We start from the raw sequence: 8,298 nt of genomic DNA on the forward strand, positions 1-8,298 counted from the left end.
GTGCATTATATTTTAGTCAGAAAAACAAACCAGTAAACCTTGAGAAATTTTAAAAAGCATAGTTGAGGCATATTTTTTCATAATTATATACTTACCTATTATTGCCCATGGAAAATATATGTGTAGAAGTATTTCTTCTGTTATTTGTTATGATCTTCTTAATTTGTTCCAAAGATAATACTGCCATACTGCATTCCCTCTGGAAGGAAACAAAACTCACTCAAAACCAGCAGTGCTGCTATCAGATAAGTAGATGTCAATGTATACTTACAAGAAAAACCTAAAAAATGTAATGTGTTATCTCAGCTCTTTTCTTTTTTTTGTTTTATTTACTTGTACTTTTTTTTTATTATACTTTAAGTTCTAGGGTGTAAGTGCACAATGTGCAGGTTTGATACATAGGTATACATGTGCCATGTTGGTTTGCTGCACCCATCAATTCATTTACATTAGGTATTTCTCCTAATGCATATCTACCAACAGGTCACTCTCTGTGGGTTTTAATGATCTTTAGAGTCCTCCAGGTTGGAAGCTCTTCTCTGTAGTCTAGTTTTTTTGGTAGCAGTGATAGTAACCATAATTGCTTACAATGCGCCAGACACTATTTTAATAGCTTTGCATATTAAATGCATGTGCATAAATACATATTATCTCATTTAATCCCCTCAGCAACCCCTTACGGGAGTTTATTCTCCCGGTTTTACGAATTTGGAAACTAAGACACAAAGCAGTTAAGTAGTTGAGACGCTTGCCAAGTGGGCCTGACTTCAGCTGTGAACTGAACCCAGGCAGCCTAGCCAGAAATCATAGGGCCCAATCATATCACAGCTGCCTATCTGAGAGAGCTATATACTAGACTATAAAAGACTTGTCACAAACGCCTGTGTGCTGGCAATGCGCAAAGGCGTGACCAATAACGGTGTGGCTTTCCATCTGTGAGCGTGGGTTGGGCTGGGTGAGAGGTCTCCCAGATTCCTGCCATGCTTGCTACCTGTCCTGGGAAAGCCGGCTTTGATCTGCCCCTGGAGCCACCAGGCACGGCACTATCTGTTTATCTAGCTCTCCACCAGGCACCTTGCCTTAGACTCTCCTGCTGTTGCATTTTTACTTCTCATCAAATCTGCATCCAGTGACCCGAGTCCTGCATCAGTAATCAGAAAAATCATGTTTTGATTTTTTCTTTTGTTTTGTTTTGTGTTCCTAGTCTAGACTCTGTTTCTAATAGAATACAAATAGCAACATGTTTGTTGATTGTCTGGGTTTTAGAGGACTTAAGCTCAATTGAACAAATGTGTAGTGAGTTTCTACTCTGAGCCTGACTATGTGGCCAGGGGTTATAGCAACAAATGAGAAGCAGATTCTGCCCTTAACAACGAAAAGGCTACATTTTTTAAAAAGGACTTATCTCTAAACTCTCCGTTCTGGATTAGGCAAAAGCTTTCTTGATGGTCTGGGTCCCTTCAGTTTCTCGATGTTTTCAATTCTTTCAAAGAGCTGCAGCCAGTCTAGTAGCTGTAGAATGCTGCTTTCATCGACAAGCGGGAACGTCTTTCCTCCGACCCTAGGACTAAATTGGACCTTTAAATCAGGCCTTTTCCCTTACCTTGGGGTAACCCAACCCAAGTGAATTGATTTGCTCCCTGCATTGTTAACCTGTGGGAATTAAGCTTGTCTACTGTTGTCTCCTGGTCCACACCCCTTCTTTGTAATTGACCTTCATCCAGAGTTCTTGGTAGGCTTAGGCAGCCATATTTTAATCACATGGTTTTCTTCTTGGCCACGGCTGACTGGTTCTGATTGATCACCTGACCCAGCCCATAGGCTGAACTGAGCCAATCGGCTTCTTTGTCCTTGAGAGTCTGACTTAAATAGTTCAGAGAGTGAATGAGGAAGGTTGGCCGTGGAATAGGAGAGTATTGTGGCATTAAGGTGTCAAGCTTGCACCAGGTAAAGTCCTAATGAGAGAGAGAAGCCAGAGGATGAAGCTTATGTACAGAAAAGAGCAGAAGTAAGAGACCATCCATGAGGCATGATCGAAAAAGAGGAAAGGAGAGAGGGAGGAGGGTCGGTGCCCAATTTACCAGGTGTCTTTTGAATCCATGTCTTAGCCTTGGATGTTTGGTGCACCTTTCAATAAACTCCCAATTTATTTGAGCAAGTTTGGTATGGCCTCAGTTTCATGCAACTTAATTGATTAGAATATCAAAATATTTTGCCCATACTATGATTATCACAGTTAGAACAATAAAAGATAGATATTCCGCCTATCTCCAACAGATGGTCATGTCTTTTTTTCATCTTTCTGTCTCCACTACTTTCCCTTGCCTCTGTGCCTAGAGCATGGCCTGTGCTCAATAAAAGCTTGATGAAAGAATGAAGGAATGTTCATCTCCTCTAAATTTCTCTGCCTGGCTTTCCAGCCTTCCCCCATCTGGCCCCATATCTAACCTCATTACCCCTACTCCTCACTCCACACCCTCCACTGTGGTTAAACCAGTCTCACCAAGGCATCCTGCTCATTTCTCTGGGCCTTTCCTCATGCTGGAATGCCCTCCTCCCTCTTCTTCACCTACTTATCCTTCTTAAATCAGCCCCCTCCTTCTTCATCCATTCTTCAGATATTTACTGAATGCCCACTATGTGGCAGACGTTATGCTAAGTGCTGGGCTACAGTGGGGAAAAAAACAGATGTGCTTTCTGTAGCCATGTTGCTTATTGTAAAAGGGGAAAGATGTATTCGTTTTGAAGAGAAACCAGAGTATATGTTGCTTATTGTCTTACAAACCTTCTCTGTGACGCTTCCTCCAAGAGCTGCACCACCCCCCACTATCTCCTGCTCATCTTTCTCCTTGCTTACCTCGTTTAATTCTTACTAACTCACATCACTGTTTGTTAACAGTTTCTCTTGAGTTTGTTTTGCCCACCAAGCCTCCTCCTATTAACTGGATTTTATGTGTCTTCAGGGCTGAATCTTGTACTTTTTCTATTTATACTTACGTGGCTCAGCAACAGGGACACCGTGGGCACCTAAAAAATAACTCTTCACTGCCTGCCTGCTTGATCAAAAATGTCTCCTGCTCTCCTGGCCTGGTAAATGAAAGGACAGAGAGGTATTTGTCCGTCTTTGCAATCCCAGGAATAAACATCAGCCTGGATTTCAGCTGATCCCCATAACCCTGGCCATAAAGCACCATCTAAAGCCAGGGTAGAGATGAACAAATAGAGGTTGTATTTGTTCTGTTTAGTCCCGGGTACTCTGGGGGAAGGCTTCACAGACCTCCTCACCACAAACCCATGCTAACAAACAGGAAGCCACTTCTCTGGCAGTCTCCTGTACACTGTCCTTTAACCTGGGAGCCAGCTCCCTTGTCTCCAGCCCTTCTGAAAGACACCTTTCAGCTCTGTGTCTTTACTGGATGGAAGGGAAAGAAAAAATAGGGGCACTAGATTTCATTCTCTCCCCAGACATAAGCAAAGATAGTCCATCCCAGACTGAGCTCAGCAAAACCTCACCACAGTTTCTCTGCATAAAGAAAGTGCCTTTTTGAAACACAAAGTCAGTCATTCAAATCAGGAAGGGAAAAAATAATCCACCAACCAACCCCAAACCTGCACTTGGCCAAAATCCTGAGGTTGGTGGCAGGATTGAAATGAATCATTTCTCTTTACTCTGATTGCATCAGCGACAGGCAGCTACTTGGTCCCCAGAAGAGGCCTCATGCCACGTTTGTGCCTAATTTTGATTCCTTATTTTTTTGTAAGCAAAGCCATCTTAACTAATGTGAGATGGGAACTGGGTTCAACCCAGGTGGCTGAGGCCAGAAACTGATAGTTCTGAGACAGAAACTGTTATACCCATTAGGGGCTGTTCCTCTTAAGTCTAAACTAGCTCCATCTCTCTGTTCCCTGTTTGAGAGGTTCCATGATACCTTTGACATGAAGTCCTAGCTCTTAAGTATCCTAAGTTCTATGTAGTGATAACTACAACTTTTTGAGCAAAGTCTTCCTAAGTACTCTGCCCTTGCCTAGACATTATGTATATAGTATTTCACTGGATCCTTTAAGAAAACAAACACCCCATGAGGTAGGTGCTATGGTTAGATCCATTTTATAGATATGGAAACTGAGGCCCAGAGAAATTAGGTGGCTTGTGCATAGCTGAGGCGGGACTTGGACCCAGGCTGCTGACTACAAAGCCCACACTCTTTTTTTTTTTTTTCTTTTTTTTTGAGACGGAGTGTTGCTCTTGTTGCCCAGGCTGGAGTGCAATGGTGCGATCTCGGCCCGCCGCAATCTCCACCTCCCGGGTTCAAGCAAGTAGCTGGGATTCCAGGCATGTGCCACCATGCCCAGCTAATTTTGTATTTTTAGTAGAGACAGGGTTTCTCCATGTTGGTCAGGCTGGTCTCAAACTCCTGACCTCAGGTGATCTGCCCGCCTCAGCCTCCCAAAGTGCTGGGATTACAAGTGTGAGCCAGCAAGTCCAAAAGCCCACACCCTTAATCACCGTGCAAATGAGTCTCCCTTTCTTCTTACCTTTCCAAGGACTCCCCATTCTCTAAAGACTGAAGGAAATTCCACCCATTTCCGGATATCTGCAGCCCACTCTGAGCTCTCCCTTAACTGACTGACTTCCTCTAGTCTGTTAACACCTCGCAGGGCATTTTGAAATCATCATTCATTTGTGCAATAATTATTGAGCACCTATGTATGCCAGACGCTGTTCTAGGAGACCCAGCTGTGAACAGAACAGACAAAAGTCCTTGCCCTCACGGACTTTACATTCTATGGAAGCAGACCGACACGCAAAAATACAAATACCCTTTGGGAGGCTGAGGCGGGTAGATCACTTGAGCCCAGGAGTTAGAGACCAGCCTGGGCAACAGGGTGAAACCCCATCTCTACAAAAAATATAAAAATTAGCCTGGAGTGGTGCTGTGTCCCTGTAGTCCCAGCTACTCTGGTGGCTGAAGCTGGAGTTTGAGGCTGAAGTGAGCTGTGATGATGCCACTGCACTCCAGCCTGGACAACAGAATGAGACCTCATCTCAAAAAAAAAAAAAAAAAAAAGAATATAAATATATAAAAAATTTATATTAAGGCCAGGCGTGGTAGCTCATGCTTGTAATCTCAGCACTTTCGGAGGTCAAGGCAGTGGATCACCTGAGGTCAGGAGTTCAAGACCAGCCTGGCCACCATGGTGAAGCCCTGTCTCAACTAAAAATACAAAAATTAGCTGGGTGTGGCAGCACACACCTGTTGTCCCACCTACTTGGGAGGCCGAGGCAGGAGAATCGCTTGAACCTCGGAGGAGGAGGTTGTAGTAAGCCGAGATCACGCCAATGAACTCCAGCCTAGGCGACAGAGCAAGACTCCATCTCAAAAAAATAAACAAACAAACAAAAAACTGTATTAGATAGCAATAAGTGCTAAATTGAGAAATAAGACAGAGAAAGGAAATAGGGAATGTGTCAGAGAAGGTAGAATTGCACACAGAGTGGCCAGGGCAGGCCTTACTGGGAAGGTGATACCAGACTTCAGAGCTAAGGAGAAGACTGAGGCATGGAAAGAGAAGGGCATTTGAAATGGAGGGAAGGGAAACTGCAAGGGCACGGAGGCCAAGTGTGCCTGCTGCACACAGGGAACAACGAGGAGACCAGCGTGACGGGAGTAGGACAAGTGAAGGCAAGGATAGTTAGGAATGCAGTGAGAGAGGTGAGAAGAGGAGACCAGCCTCTGTGGAGGCCTGCAGAGCCTGGTGAGGGTGTTGGTGTTTATTCCTAGTGGAATGGGGAGCTCGTAGAGGATTCTGAGTAGACTTGTGTGGGGTGGGAAAGTGTGATGCCTTTCCTCACCCATCATAAAGGTCACTGCCAACACTCCTATAACAAAAGATAGGTTAACAAGAGAAAAGCGTAACACGTTTGTTTGTTTATTTATTTATTTGAGACAGAGTTTCATTCTTGTCCCCCAGGCTGGAGTGCAATGGTGCAATCTCGGCTCACTGCAACCTCTGCCTTGTGGGTTCAAGCGATTCTCCTGTCTCAGCCTCCTGAGTAGCTGATATTACAGGCGCACACCACCACGCCCAGCTAATTTTTGTATTTTTAGTAGAGACGGGGTTTCACCGTGTTGGCCAGGCTGGTCTCAAACTCCGACCTCAAGTGATCCGCCTGTCTCGGCCTCCTAAAGTGCTGGGATTAAGGTGTGAGCCACCATGCCTAGCCCTTACACATTTATTTAATCAAAGTTTTTTTTTTTTTTAATACTTTAAGTTCTAGGGTACATGTGCACAACGTGCAGGTTTGTTACATATGTATACATGTGTCATGTTGCTGTGCTGCATCCATTAACTCGTCATTTACATTAGGTATATCTCCTAATGCTATCCCTCCCCACTCCCCCCATGCCACGACAGGCCCCGGTGTGTCATGTTCCCCACCCTGTGTCCAGGTGTTCTCATTGTTCAATTCCCACCTATGAGTGAGAACATGCGGTGTTTGGTTTTCTGTCCTTGTGATAGTTTGCTCAGAATCATGGTTTCTAGCTTCATCTATGTCCCTACAAAGGACATGAACTCATCCTTTTTTATGGCTGCATAGTATTCCATGGTGCATATGTGCCACATTTTCTTAATCCAGTCTATTGTTGATGGACATTTGGGTTGGTTCCAAGTCTTTGCTATTGTGAATAGTGCTGCAATAAACATATGTGTGCATGTGTCTTTATAGCAGCATGATTTATAATCCTCTGGGTATATGCCCAGTAATGGGATGGCTGAGTCAAATGGTATTTCTAGTTCTAGATCCTTGAGGAATCGCCACACTGTCTTCCACAATGGTTGAACTAGTTTACAGTCCCACCAACAGTGTAAAAGTGTTCCTATTTCTCCACATCCTCGCCAGCACCTGTTGTTTCCTGACTTTTTAATAATCGCCATTCTAACTGGTGTGAGATGGTATCTCATTGTGGTTTTGATTTGCATTTCTCTGATGGCCAGTGATGATGAGCATTTTTTCATGTGTCTGTTGGCTGCATAAATGTCTTCTTTTGAGAAATGTCTGTTCATATCCTTTGCCCACTTTTTGATGGGGTTGTTTCATTTTTTTTCTTGTAAATTTGTTTAAGTTCTTTGTAGATTCTGGATATTAGTCCTTTGTCAGATGGGTAGATTGTAAAAATTTTCTCCCATTCTGTAGGTTGCCTGTTCACTCTGATGGTAGTTTCTTTTGCTGTGCAGAAGCTCTTTAGTTTAATTAGATCCCATTTGTCAATTTTGGCTTTTGTTGCCATTGCTTTTGGTGTTTTAGTCATGAAATCCTTGCCCGTGCCTATGGCCTTAATGGTATTGCCTAGGTTTTCTTCTAGGGCTTTTATGGTTTTAGGTCTGACATTTAAGTCTCTAACCCATCTTGAATTAATTTTTGTATAAGGTGTAAGGAAGGGATCCAGTTTCAGCTTTCTAAATTTGGCTAGCCAGTTTTCCCAGTACCATTTATTAAATAGGGAATCCTTTCCCCATTTCTTGTTTTTGTCAGGTTTGTCAAAGATCAGATAGTATTACTTCCGAGGGCTCTGTTCTGTTCCATTGAACTAAATCTCTGTTTTGGTACCAGTACCATGCTGTTTTGGTTACTGTAGCCTTGTAATATAGTTTGAAGGCAGGTAGCGTGATGCCTCCAGCTTTGTTCTTTTGGCTTAGGATTGTCTTGGCAATGCAGGCTCTTTTTTGGTTCCATGTGAATTTTAAAGTAGTTTTGTCCAATTCCATGAAGAAAGTCATTGGTAGCTTGATGGGGATGGCATTGAATCTATAAATTACTTTGGACAGTATGGCCATTTTCACAATGTTGATTCTTCCTACCCATGAGCATGTAATGTTCTTCCATTTGTTTGCGTCCTCTTCTTTTTCGTTGAGCAGTGGTTTATAGTTCTTCTTGAAGAGGTCCTTCACATCCCTTGTAAGTTGGATTCCTAGGTATTTTACCCTCTTTGAAGCAATTGTGAATGGGAGTTCACTCATGATTTGGCTCTCTGTTTGTCTGTTATTGGTGTATAAGAATGCTTGTGATTTTTGCACATTGATTTTTGTATCCTGAGACTTTGCTGAAGTTGCTTATCAGCTTAAGGAGATTTTGGGCTGAGACGATGGAGTTTTCTAAATATACAATCATGTCATCTGCAAACAGGGACAATTTGACTTCCTCCTTTCCTAATTGAATACCCTTTATTTATTTCTCTTGCCTGATTGCCCTGGCCAGAACTTCCAGCACTATGTGGAATAGGAGTGGTGAGAGAG

This window comes from Symphalangus syndactylus, chromosome 20 (genome assembly GCF_028878055.3).
Source record: "Symphalangus syndactylus isolate Jambi chromosome 20, NHGRI_mSymSyn1-v2.1_pri, whole genome shotgun sequence".
Taxonomy (NCBI): domain Eukaryota; kingdom Metazoa; phylum Chordata; class Mammalia; order Primates; family Hylobatidae; genus Symphalangus; species Symphalangus syndactylus.